This window comes from Lepidochelys olivacea (assembly GCF_965140295.1).
Source record: "Lepidochelys olivacea isolate rLepOli2 genome assembly, chromosome: 1".
Taxonomy (NCBI): domain Eukaryota; kingdom Metazoa; phylum Chordata; order Testudines; family Cheloniidae; genus Lepidochelys; species Lepidochelys olivacea.
This window is the reverse complement of record NC_140411.1, coordinates 195719365-195731408: the sequence shown is the minus strand read 5'-3', so window position 1 is coordinate 195731408 and position 12044 is coordinate 195719365. Positions and strand designations below refer to the sequence as shown.

At 42.4% G+C, this 12044-nt stretch overlaps 1 protein-coding gene across 3 annotated transcripts in view; it reads left to right on the top strand.

The window, feature by feature from the left end:
• Window positions 1-240: 240 nt before the first annotated feature.
• HHLA2 (HHLA2 member of B7 family) overlaps window positions 241-12044 on the top strand; it is a gene marked incomplete at its 3' end in the record, with an annotated part of 31085 nt that continues 19281 nt past the window's right edge. Inside the window, exons 1-2 of one of the 3 annotated variants that reach the window (XM_084641858.1) lie at window positions 241-339; window positions 9133-9178. The remainder of the gene's footprint in view (window positions 340-9132; window positions 9179-12044) is intronic. The other 2 variants (XM_084641860.1, XM_084641859.1) reach the window with 2 other exon arrangements.

Genomic DNA, 12044 nt, shown 5'->3' with positions numbered 1-12044 from the left:
TATCAGCAGGAGAAAAAAAACTTTTTTAGCGATAATCAAGATGGACCATTTGGACAGTTGACAAGAAGGTGTGATGATATTTAACATAGGGAAATCGATTCAATGTGTGTAATGACCCAGCCACTCCCAGTCTCTATTCAAACCCAAGTTAATGGTATCTAGTTTGCATATTATAAGAACAACAAACTTTCAGTCCTCAAATCTTAAGGGCATGGTTAAATAGACTTTTGACCTCCAAGGAATGTTGCTTACCCCACCCACCTCTTTTTATAGAGAGACATAGTTCAGTTTTGAACAACTGACTTTGTGCTTCAAGGGGCAGCACTGATTTTGTTTACTGTGAGTACCATTTCTGTAATTTAGACCAAATGCTTAACAAAAATAAAAATACAAATATGATTAACTGCTGTTAAAGATGAGGAAATGTGAGTTGTGCTATTTTTAGAATGGATTTGTTTGGTCAGTAATTTAACTATGTTTGACTTCTTAAAGTACTTTCAAAACTAAAATGCCATAGTTATTGTCGTATTTATTCCTTTAATACATTTGTTTATGGGTTTTGTACTACTTAGTCTGTTGCCTGAACTCAGGCTCACAATTCTTTGTCTAAATTTCAACACTGAATCTGATTTTTTATTTACTACCATTAAGTTTGACTTGCTAACAACTTTTCAAAGCTAATGTGAATTCAAATATCAGTCAGTCATTAAGAATATATGCAGTGTAGTTGTAACTCTGTCAGTCCTATTCTTAATATACAGTCTTAATGGAGAGACAAGGTGGATGAGGTAATATCTTTTATGGGACCAGCTTCTGTTGTGTTTTTGTTTTCATTTCAGGTGGCTAAATTTAGGAACTTCCATTGTTCTATACAGTGTAGTTGTAGTGGTGTCTGCTGCAGGATATTAGAGGGACAAGGTGGCTGAGGTCCAAAAAAAATAGACCTCACCCTCTTTGTCTCTCCATTAAGATATACTCACAAAATGTTTAGAACCTCTAACAATTTAAAGAATATTACACTAGGTCAAACATGGCTTTGTTCTATAGATCCGTCTCAGCCAGTATACCCACTGATTTTTATCGAGTCTATCTTTTATTTGGGCTAAATGGCAGGAGTAGTTAAATGCCCCTTTGTGTAGTAATAGCTGAAGCAAGAGGAAGCCAGCACACAAGGCAAGGTGCCACAGGGCAAGCCCAATCAGAAGCTAAGCCATGTAAGTAGAAGGGTTTACCTGGGGACTGACTGGAAAAGCAGAGACTGGGGGATTGATTGGTTTCATTTCTGTTGTGTGTTTGAGAGCGTGAGTGAGGCAGGAAGCTAAGAGACAGAGCTTCTTTTGAACACAGAACTCACTAGAGAGGCAGGCTCAGATTTCTGGGTACGGAAAACGCCTCTTGTTTAATTGGCACAGTTCAAGGCATCGGCACCTGTACTCCCTCTCTGTGGTCCAGCAAGTGCACCTGCTCGAGGCTTCTGGCTTCCTAGCTGTTGCCGCTGTTTGGTGGAGATAGGAGTCTGTTTTTCCGACTGCGGTATTTCCATGCTGAACAGTTTCCTGACTATACTGCAACCTCCCCAGCATCAGCCAGACTACCTAAGCAGGCTTACTTCATTTCTCTCCTTATAGATGTATACTGTGTAATTGCCACTGTTAACTTACCACACAGCTCTTTATAGCAAGCACATTTATTCTTAAGGTGAAAGCATTATAGAAAACATTAAAAACAACAAAAGAACAACATGCATGGTAATATGCTTATCAGAGATCACCCCATCACTCCCAAAAGGGCTCTGGTTGGTGATTAGTTCTTCAAACCCCACATAGGGATCTCTCCTGTGGTCACAAAATCATCACAACTTCAGCTCAGAATCAGCACATTCACTTTTTTGGGGCCTCAGTAAGCCAAAGCCATTCCAACAGTTTCCTAAGGAATAGGGCCCTCTATGAGTGGGAGATCCTGCCTGTTTGCTGGATCAGGTAGAAGGCCTTGAGTCAGTTTAAACTGAGGCTATTTATCCCAAAATCCTTTGTCTATTCGTCCCTGGAGAATCCAGTTTCAACCAGTATATGCAAGCCTCTCTCTAGGTGGTGGCAGCCAATCATCATCAATCATCATGGCAAATTCCAAAGGAATGTAGCCTCCTTTCACATTGAAAGCCAGCCAGGTTGGTCTCTAGCTCGGTCTTTAAGACAGTCTGACTGGATGTTCAGTGTGTCTGTCATTGGTGATCTTACTCTGCCACCAAAACTTTTTCTGACCCCTGATTACTGACCATGTCGTGGCATTCCTTAGTAAATGCATTCTGTAATTTGTTGGTCTTCCATCCTCATAATATGTCCATACCAAGAAAGCCACTGAAATTGAACTAATGCTGATGGAGGAAGTTGCTGGGTTCAGCTACCAATACCCTCATGCTGAGGTTATCCTGCCACTTAATATGGAGCAGCTGGTGAAGACAAGGAGAATCAAAAATGTCAGTCTGCTACTCTTCATCTTTCCTCACTGCCCACAATACAGTTGGTATAACCATGGTTCTGTAGAGCCACAGCTTTATAGTAATGTTGGTGGCCCAATGTCTCCTGTGATGCCACTGAAGGGCCTGACACGCAGCAGCAACCATGTAAGAGCACCCCCATCTTTTGAGCATCCTCCAGCACTGTCTGTTGCTTCCCAAGTACAGTATTTGACATTCACTAGCTGCTCGATATCATGTCTGCACAGGTTAATACTGCACTGGTGGTAATCGAGCTGGAGGCTACTTGATGGTAATAACCAGTGACTTAGTTGTATCTGGATTAATAACCAGACCAACGTGTGCTGCATATTGCCTGACCAGACTGGCCATCAGCTACAGCAATTCACCAAATTGAGCCAACACAAAATAAAAATGGAAAGAGATTGGTGAGGGGAAGAAGGTGCCCCTGACACGAGGGGACAGGAGGAGAGGCCACACAGACACTCTGCCATGGTGTGGAAGGTGGGAGCATAGAGAACCCCTGAAATAGAGGGAAAGTGGGCATGCAGTTCAGTGTTCATTGTTATCAGTTCTACTCCATATCATCTTAATTAGGGATATGAGTTCCAGGTTGTAAGGTCTAGCTGACATTTAAGTTTTGCTGCTATTCTGGCAAAACCCTTCTAAGTGTAGATGCAGTTTATACCTCCAAAAAAAGTGCTTTTGTTTGTATAGTTTATGCTACTTTGGCGAGCAAGATAAAATATAGTGGCAAAAGCCCTTTTATGCCAGGGTAACTGCTTCTACTAGGGCTTTTGCTGGTTTAGAAATGTAAAACACACACACAAAAAAATCACACCCTTAACCAACATTGCTATACCGGCAACATTTTCTAGCATAGACCTGGCTTCATTCTAGGATGACCAGATGTCCCATTTTTATACGGACAGTCCCAATATTCAGTGCCTATTACTCCCCACCCCCTGTCTTGATTTTTTTACACTTGCTATCTGGTCACCATACTCCTTTCTGACTTTTAAGCCACTTCTGCCTTTTTATTAAAGGAAAAAAATTGCAGTGTTGGCATATAATTCTTTATGAAAAAACTCAGTTCCCAGTTAAGTAAAGTGCCCCCCAAGAAGAATGGCGCCAAAAGAGATAGCACAAAGAACATATTACAGGATCCCATAAGACTTCTCAACTTTTGGCTACTTCTGCTGAGTTGCTACATACATGCTGGTTTCTGATAATTTCTGAAGTAACCCATATAAGAATCCACCATTGTAAACTGAAATTATTGAGTTCTGGAACACACAGTAGCATCACGTTGCCCCCTTTCAATGCCGGCTTCTGAAATAAAGAGACAGCATACAAGATAAGGGGCTTCGAACATGTAAAATGGGCCCTGGATTTCAAAGTTGGAGGTGGAAAAATCTAGGGTTTGGCCTCCTTGAGCTAATGCAGGTATTTAACAGTTTATAGACTGTAGTCATGTATTCATTTTTGTGCAACAAAAGTCATCTGGACTAATATGGTGCTTTGGCTATCTGCTGCTTTCCAAGTTCGCTTTACTTTCTTATTGGTAGAAGCATTAAGAGCTTTAATTCTTGTAAGCACTTACACATACTTTTAAATCAGCTGTTGCCAGGTTACAATCATAAAGAGATAGTAAATGATCATCTGAAATGCTGTATGCTAAGGAATAAATAAATCCTTGTTCTGAAACCAGACAAGTTTTATAGGGTCAAAATCTGCTTTTATTTGTAAAAAATAAGAGTCACTCCCCTAGGAGTGTCACAGATAAACTATCTGTTCAATCTTGTATTCAGTGGCGGTGCTTGTAGTATCTTTCCCAGAACTGAAGAAGAGCTCTGGATGGGCCAAAAGCTTGTCTCTCACACCAACAGATGTTGATCCAATAAAATATATTACCTCATTCACCTTCTCCCTTTTAATATCCAGGGACCGATCCAGTGGTGGATCCTTATACAGCGACACTGCATGAGCAACAAAATGGCAGATGAAATTAAACAGGGATAAATGCAAGTAATGCATCTTGGAAAACAACTACACATATATAATGATGAGTTTTAAATTAGCTGTTACTACTCAAGAAAGAGATCTTGGGGTCTTTGAATAGTTTTCTGAAGACTTCAGCTCAGTGCACAGCAGCAGTCAAAAATGCTAATGGTATGTTAGGAACTATTAGGAAAGGGATAGAAAATATCACAATGTCACTAATCCAGTCAGTTCAGTTCCCTGGGCTACATGGCCACAATTTCAAACCAGCCTTCTAAGATCCAGTTTAGCTGTGAGTGCCATAGTTTTGATAAGGGGTGGGTTATTGTGTTTTAATAGCTCTATAAAGAGTCCTACTGGCTTGATGCTAGGTTATTTTCAGGTGTTTACCAGGGGCAGCCAGTGAGCTGGCTGCCTGGTAGAGGCTAGTCCCCGGCCCCTCCACTTCTGCCCTCAGTAGCCCAGTGCACTCCCACTGTAGTCTCTAGCCCCAGCGTTGGGTGGCCGGGCGGTGCAGCGGCAGCACGTCAGCCCCAGTGCACCGGGCGGGGCGGTCCGAGGGCCAGGTGGGCAGCATGGCCCCAGCACCAGCTGCCCTGAGTCCCCTTGGCAGCAGGGCCGGCCCACGACATTTTGGCACCTGAGACGGGGAGCTCAAATGATGCCCCCATGCCCCCTCGCTTGGGCCAAAGCTGTCTTCTTCCTGTTCTACTCTGCTCATGGTACTGCTCTGCTACCTACCCCAATAGAGGAGAACTTAAAATGCCTTGTTCAAAAATTTTAAGTAACACTTAACTTTAAAACGCCTGAACAGCAAATGTAACTTTTCTTGCCTGCATAGTAAACACTGGCATTTTTATCTGTTTGAATGATCAAAGTGGTGCTTTCCATGCCTTCTTGGTTGCAAAGATTTGAACTGCTTCCTGAAGGTCCAGTCTGGGCCAGCTAATGGTCAATTGAGATGGCTGCAAGGCTGACCAGCCTCTCCTGTGTCATTTTGGAGCATAGATGTGTTTTTATTAACTTCAGCTTGGAGAAGCTGCGTTCTCCACTGGCAACTGTTATAGGAAGTGTTAGAAGTATGTGCAGAGCAACAAAAGCGTTTGGAAAGAAGGTGGTCATCTTATTTGTGAACATATATTCCAGAACAGCCTTTGGAGTTGATCCTGCTGAAATGTATCTTGAAAGGGCTTTCAGTTCATCACCTAAATCACTCGCATCAATATTGTGCATGTCATCATGTGTCAACATTGTCTCTAGTGCCCTGCATTGCTGGTGTCGGTCTTCTTCAGGTATAGTGAGGAGTTTTGGAATATCATACAACATCCCAACTATACTGCTGTGTTCCTTGAGCTTCATGAAATATTCTTCAACTGCCTGTATTGCACAATCTAGCACCTGGTTAAAGAATTCAACTTTGAATTGTTGTTTGGGGTCTCTTATGGGATTATCCCGTGTCTTGTAATCAAAATGTCTTCTTCAGTGGTTCTTGTATTCTTGAATGGGTGGGAAAATAGCTTCAGTGTGAAGTTCCTCTGCCAACTTCTGTGCGCTCTTCAGAACATTTTGAAATCCCTCATCTGACTGGTAAGACTGTAGATATGACTTTGCTTCGTCCAGTTGTTCCATTGCTCCAGATATATCAAGGTCAACACCTTGGAGTCTCTTGCTTACAACATTTATTTCAAACGGTATGTCATGCCACAGCACTAAGCCACACAGAAATTGAAGTTATGTATGGTTCTGGTGATTTCATTTCCCTCTGCCACTGTTCTCCCACAAACAGTTCCTGTCATAGCATTATCCTCCATAATGGCAACTATGGCATCATCTCTCTTCCCAATTTGGTGTTTGAGAGGCTTAATAGCCTCCACTCGACTTTCCCATTGTGTGGCACTCAGTGGTTTCAGGGTCAGAGAGGATGTTCCCAGATGTTGCTTCAAAATTTGCCATCAATGAGTTGATGCACAGAAAAATACATAGATGCTTTGAATTACATTAAAAAATTCAGCAGCCTCACTAGAAGCTGATGCTGCATCACTGACTGAGTTCAATGAATGAGAACTGCATGGGACAAAAAAAACTCGAGGGTTTAACTCCCAGATCCGTGTTTGCACTCCTCTGTTCTTTCCTCTCATGTTGGCACCATTATCGTAGCCCTGACCTCTCAGGTCGGCTATTGCAATTCCCGTATCTTCCAGCTTCTTAAGAAGCACATTTATCATACCAGCTCCTGTTGTATCATCAATGTCAATACATTCTAGAAAATGCTCTCTGACAGTCACCATTGCAGGGACATTTTCACAAGGTTCTGTTGTTACAAAACGTACCATTAAAGTCATTTGTTCCCTATGGCTGATGTCAGGTGTGCAGTCCAGAATAACAGAGTAATATCTTGCTGACTTCAGATCTGCCACAATCTTCTGTTTAACTTTTGTTGCCAGTAACTGTATGATCTCATTTTGAATTATTTTTCCAAGGTAGTGATGTGTGTACGTTTCTTGGGTGGTGACTCTTCTGAGATGCTCCTGGAGTACATCATCAAACTCAGCCATCAGCTCCACAATTTTAAGGAAGTTTCCACTGTTCAGCACATACAGCTGATCTGAAGTACCACGCAGTGCTAGGTTTTGGTAGCAAGCATTCTCACAATGGCAATGAGCCTTTTCAGAACATTTTGCCAGTAAAGAGACTCTGATGCAGTCTTCTCTTGATGCTGATCATCTAGGGTGGCCTTTAACCTTAGTCTCATCTGAAGCACTTTCCACCTATGGAATGCTCTCTGGTGATTTGCTGCCTTCTCATGGCATGCCAGATTTCCAGCCATATTTTTCCAGTCCTTTATTCCTGTAGAACCCAATGTGGCTGGAACATTAGACTGGAAGAGTTTGCAACAAAAACAGTATGCAGCATTCTGGGTTTCTGAGTACATAAGCCATGGCTTCTCCACTTTGTCACCATTGGGCACTTCACACCAGTAATGTGTTGGATGGAAACTTCTATTTTCATTGTCTTTGGGGAACTTGACGTTTTTCACTTGTTGTGGCCGATGCAGTACAAGGAAGTCCCTCAGGCTTCTGCTCAAGTGGCTCCACAGTCCTAGATCATCTAGACTTAACGAACTAAACTCAGCAGCGGCTGTTTCTTGCACCTCCACCACACTCTTCTGTGATCTACGCTTTTCTTCAGGAATGTGTATGGTTACATCCATTTGAGATGGAGATATGGATGTTAAAGTAGCTGCCAGGTCACCGGCACTCTGACTAACTGGAAGATGAGGCATCTCCTCACCACTCACATCCTCACTGTGGCCGGAAGTCTCACCCGTGAACATTTGTGCCTATGTATCTCAGGAGAGCTCCTTTCTGCTTAGATAGAAAAGCTTCCTTTGCTTTCTTTCTTTTTCTGAATGTTGCCACAGAGGGGCGTTTTCTTCTTTCACTCATGACTGCTGTTCTGTGCCAGCTATAGTGGCTCTCAACACTCAATTGAAGGGACAAATAAGCAAGCTGGTAGCAGGGGGTGGAGCCACCCTCTTTCTCTGTGTCTTGGGTGGACCAGTCCACCTTACTACAAGGGGTTAAAAGCCTTTGTTATGCTGCAAGATGTTAATGGCTGCCATCAAGCAGATCTTTGATCTGTAGACCATCAGAGACCTTGTTAAAGTTGATGGATGTACTAAGTACTTTTCTTTCAAGCTAAATGGAAGGAGGAATTAAATACCCCTTAATGAAGTGATAGATAGCCACTGCCTGAGGCAATGAGCCACATGGTAAGGCTGAATAGAAGTTAAACTATGTGGACTGAGGGGTTTCCCTGGGACTGATTGTGAAACACGGTGGTTTGACAATTGATTGGTTGTAGCTGTGTGTATGAGAGGCAGAAAGCAGAAGAAACAAGCTTGAGCAGGGCTCCTGGGGAGGAAGCCAAGAGACAGGGCTTCTTTTGGGCTAAAAGGGTACACTTGGATTTCTGAGTGAAAACTACCTGCTGTTAGGTCCTACTGTGTTCAGGAAAACAGGACTTTGTGTAAATTGTATGTAAATAAACAGGATTGCTCTGAAGAAATACCTGACTTCTCTCACCAATTTCTCCTCCTAAGAGAAACAATCCAGCAAAGGCCCAAGCATTAGCTAGCAAAGGGGTGACAGCCATAACAGTAGTGACTAATGGAGGATGATTTTCCTTTGGCTCAAATGATAGAGGTCTGTGTTCCTAAAAAAGGAGGCTTTAGCTTCTATAGCTCCCCTGCACCTCCACATCTGTATGGGCAGTTTAATTGGCAACTTTGATTTTGGTATACACGTGGCCATGAATTAATTTCAGTTATTCTCTATATAATCAAAGTTGACTTGCGAACTTTCTGGATGAAAGATGCTGCAGCACTGTAAATTATAACATGGAAGCAAATGAGATTAAAATTGGCTGGAACTCTCCAAGGGTCAGTTTTTCAGGTTCTACAACCTGGACTTTAAAGGATCTGTTCACATACATTGGCAACAGGCTGACACCTGGCCGTTTTGCTTGGGATTTTCAACTCTATAGCTTTAATTTCTAAGGGGAGCTCCCCTGCCTTCCCTCTTGCTGCTTCTCAAGGCCCCAGCCAAACTCCTAACTTAACCTTTGCTGTCTAATCATTTTATATGTGATTTCAGGAAGTGTTGGATGGCTGCTTCGGGTGTCTTCAGAGGTGACTTCCAGGTAGGGAGACACTGTTCTACCGCAAATCCATCAGGGTCTTTCTGATGGCAGGAAACACCTGCCCCCAGCCATAAAGGAAAGGGTAGTAGGAAAACACTTCCATTCCAGCAGCTTCTATAAAAGCAGCAGTCAGATAGTGCATCGCATTGTATGTGGCTACAGAACCAACTATTTTAAAAACGTTGACAGTATTGGACTCTGAAACTTAAATACAGTGCTTAATTTGTAATGAAAGAGATGCTGGGGCTCAGGCAATCTTTTTTTTTACCTTTTACCTTTTAACGGATGTAGCAAGGCAGAGGTGCCAGGGCTGTGAACTGCCACGCCTGGAAGTGCTGGGGCTCAGCCCTGGCACAAATTAAGCCCTGCTTAACTACGGGCTGTATTGATATCACAAACACCTCAACTAAGGGAGAGATCATTCAAGCCATCAAATCCTTAAAAAATGGGAAAGCTCCTGGCAAGGATAACTTGAATGCAGAAATGTTCAAGGTAAATCCTGATTTAGCAGCATCTGTCCTGGCCCCTCTATTTACATCAGTCTGGGAAAGAGGAAAAAGTGCCCGAAGAGTGGACCAATAGGGTTATAGTGAAGATACCAAAGAAAGAAACTCTTGGTGATTGAAATAACTGGCGTGGTATCACACTTTTATCTGTGCCAAGCAAAGTATTGTATAAGATCATAGTCCAGCGTCTATCAGAGGCAGTTGATAGTGTTCTCAGAAAAGAGCGAGCAGGTTTTCAGAAAGGGCATGGATGAACAGACCAGATCTTCACTCTGTTAGGTAAGAAAAACTAAATAGGAGGCAGTTATGCCAACTGAACCAAAGTCAGGCTAAGAGAGGCTGCTGAAAAAGTCTCTGAAAGTAGAATGAAGGAATATTTGTTTGTTACAGAGAGTGGGGAAAAAAAGGGGAGGCCTGCATTCTGCATTTTTGTATCGGATGTGCTGAGAACAGTCCTTGAAATACAGAGGCGCCGTTTTCTACTCCCTACTCCCTGCTCTTGTGTTATGTCTGTTTTAACTCCTCGTCTCCTGGTTGACACCCATACCAATAAGAAAGTTAGTAAAGCACTACAATTTGCTAAAAGTTATCTACAATAAGGGGGGTAGATGTGCATGCATATAGAGAAAGAGGATTTTAACTAATATAGGGGAGGGGTGGGCTGCTTTATAAATAAATCTGTGACGCGACGGGACTGTCTATAAAAACCTATGAGTTTTACTTAGAGGCTGGCTGGTTCTCTTTGGAGATGGGCTGCTCTCTATTGTTGTGTGCACTCTTCAATAAAGAGCTTTGAGTTCGGACCTTGATGGTGTTGCCTGTCTCTCTCCGGTCAGACAACGAACCGTGCCCATCTGGGGTTCGAGACCTCGACAACTCTATGAAACATAATAGAACAATGCTTAGAATAGCAAAAGCAGCTCTACATAAATTCATAGACTTTGAGAAGGCTTTTTTGATAGCATTCACAGGGCCAGCCTATGGTGCATTCTGGAATGGAATTCCCTCTCCATATAATCATCATCAAAAGCTTTTATTCCTACTTTACGTGTAGTGTTGATCACAGTGAGCTCAGGTTTGAAGTCAAAAGAGGAGTACATCAGGGGTGTGTCATGTCTGCAATCCTCTTCAACACTGCCATCAACTGGGTAATGCGGCGTACAACAGAAGACATGCCAAGAGGCATTAAATGAACACCTTTCTCATCCCTTGAAGACCTGGATTTTGCAGAGGATGTCTCTCTCCTGTCACATTCGCAACACCATATACAAGGAAAAACAACTTAACTCAATGCATTCAGCCAGCAAATTGGACTGAAAATCAATTGAAATAAGACAAATGATATGACCTTTAATATTGCCTCACCATCACGGATAGAGGATTATGTTCGCACAAATGTAGAAACATTCACATACTTGGGCAGCACCATCAGCCAGGATGGTGGAAGAAACCAGGACATACAGAACAAAAATAAAGCCAGTAACACCTTCAGGAGCTTAAGTACAGTCTAGAAATCATCAAAAATACAACTCCAAAACCAAACTCAAGATTTATCAGAGCTATGTACTTTCAACATTACTTTACAGTGCAGAATACTGGGAAATGAGAAAGTATGACATGTCCAAACTGTCTTCATCCATACAGCCTGCCTCAGAAAAATCCTCCGTATCTTGAACAATCTCAAACCAAGATCTAGTGACACAATGCAGCCAAGAGAATATGAGCACCATCGTTGCCAGGAGGCATTGGAGATGGATTGGCCATGTGCTTCAGATGGAAACTGATTCCATCACCAGAGTAGCAATAAGATGAACACCTGAAGGCAAGCAAAAATGAGGCTGCCCGAAAACAACATTGTGAAGAGCTGTGGAAACCGAGCTGAAAAACCTGGGGCACAGATGGGGACCCACTCAAAGACTTGCCAGAAACACACAGGAGTGGAGGAGCTTTGTCGCTGCCCTAAATGTCAGAAGTGTAATGGGAACATGATGATGATGATGATGATAAATAGGGGCAGAATTGAGCTGTTAGTTTAAATCTCACTGTTCTCTGAAGTACAAAGACAACCTGTTAATTGCATAACTTTGCTGCATACAATAATTATTCTTATCACATTTGTTTAAAATCAGTTTTTCTTTAATGGATCCTCACAACAGATTAAAGACTGGTAATTTTCTTTTATGTGATATTATCAGTTTTCATTTTTGTTAAATCAAGTTTCTAGCCCTCAAAGTTGCAGAGAAAATCTTGAAAAGTTAAGCGCCGAAGGCTCAGAAACCAGAAGACAATTTTTTTCCCGTTTAAATTGTGATTTTTAAGCCCCTTATGATTTTGGGGGCCTGTCTCCTGATTTTTGAACG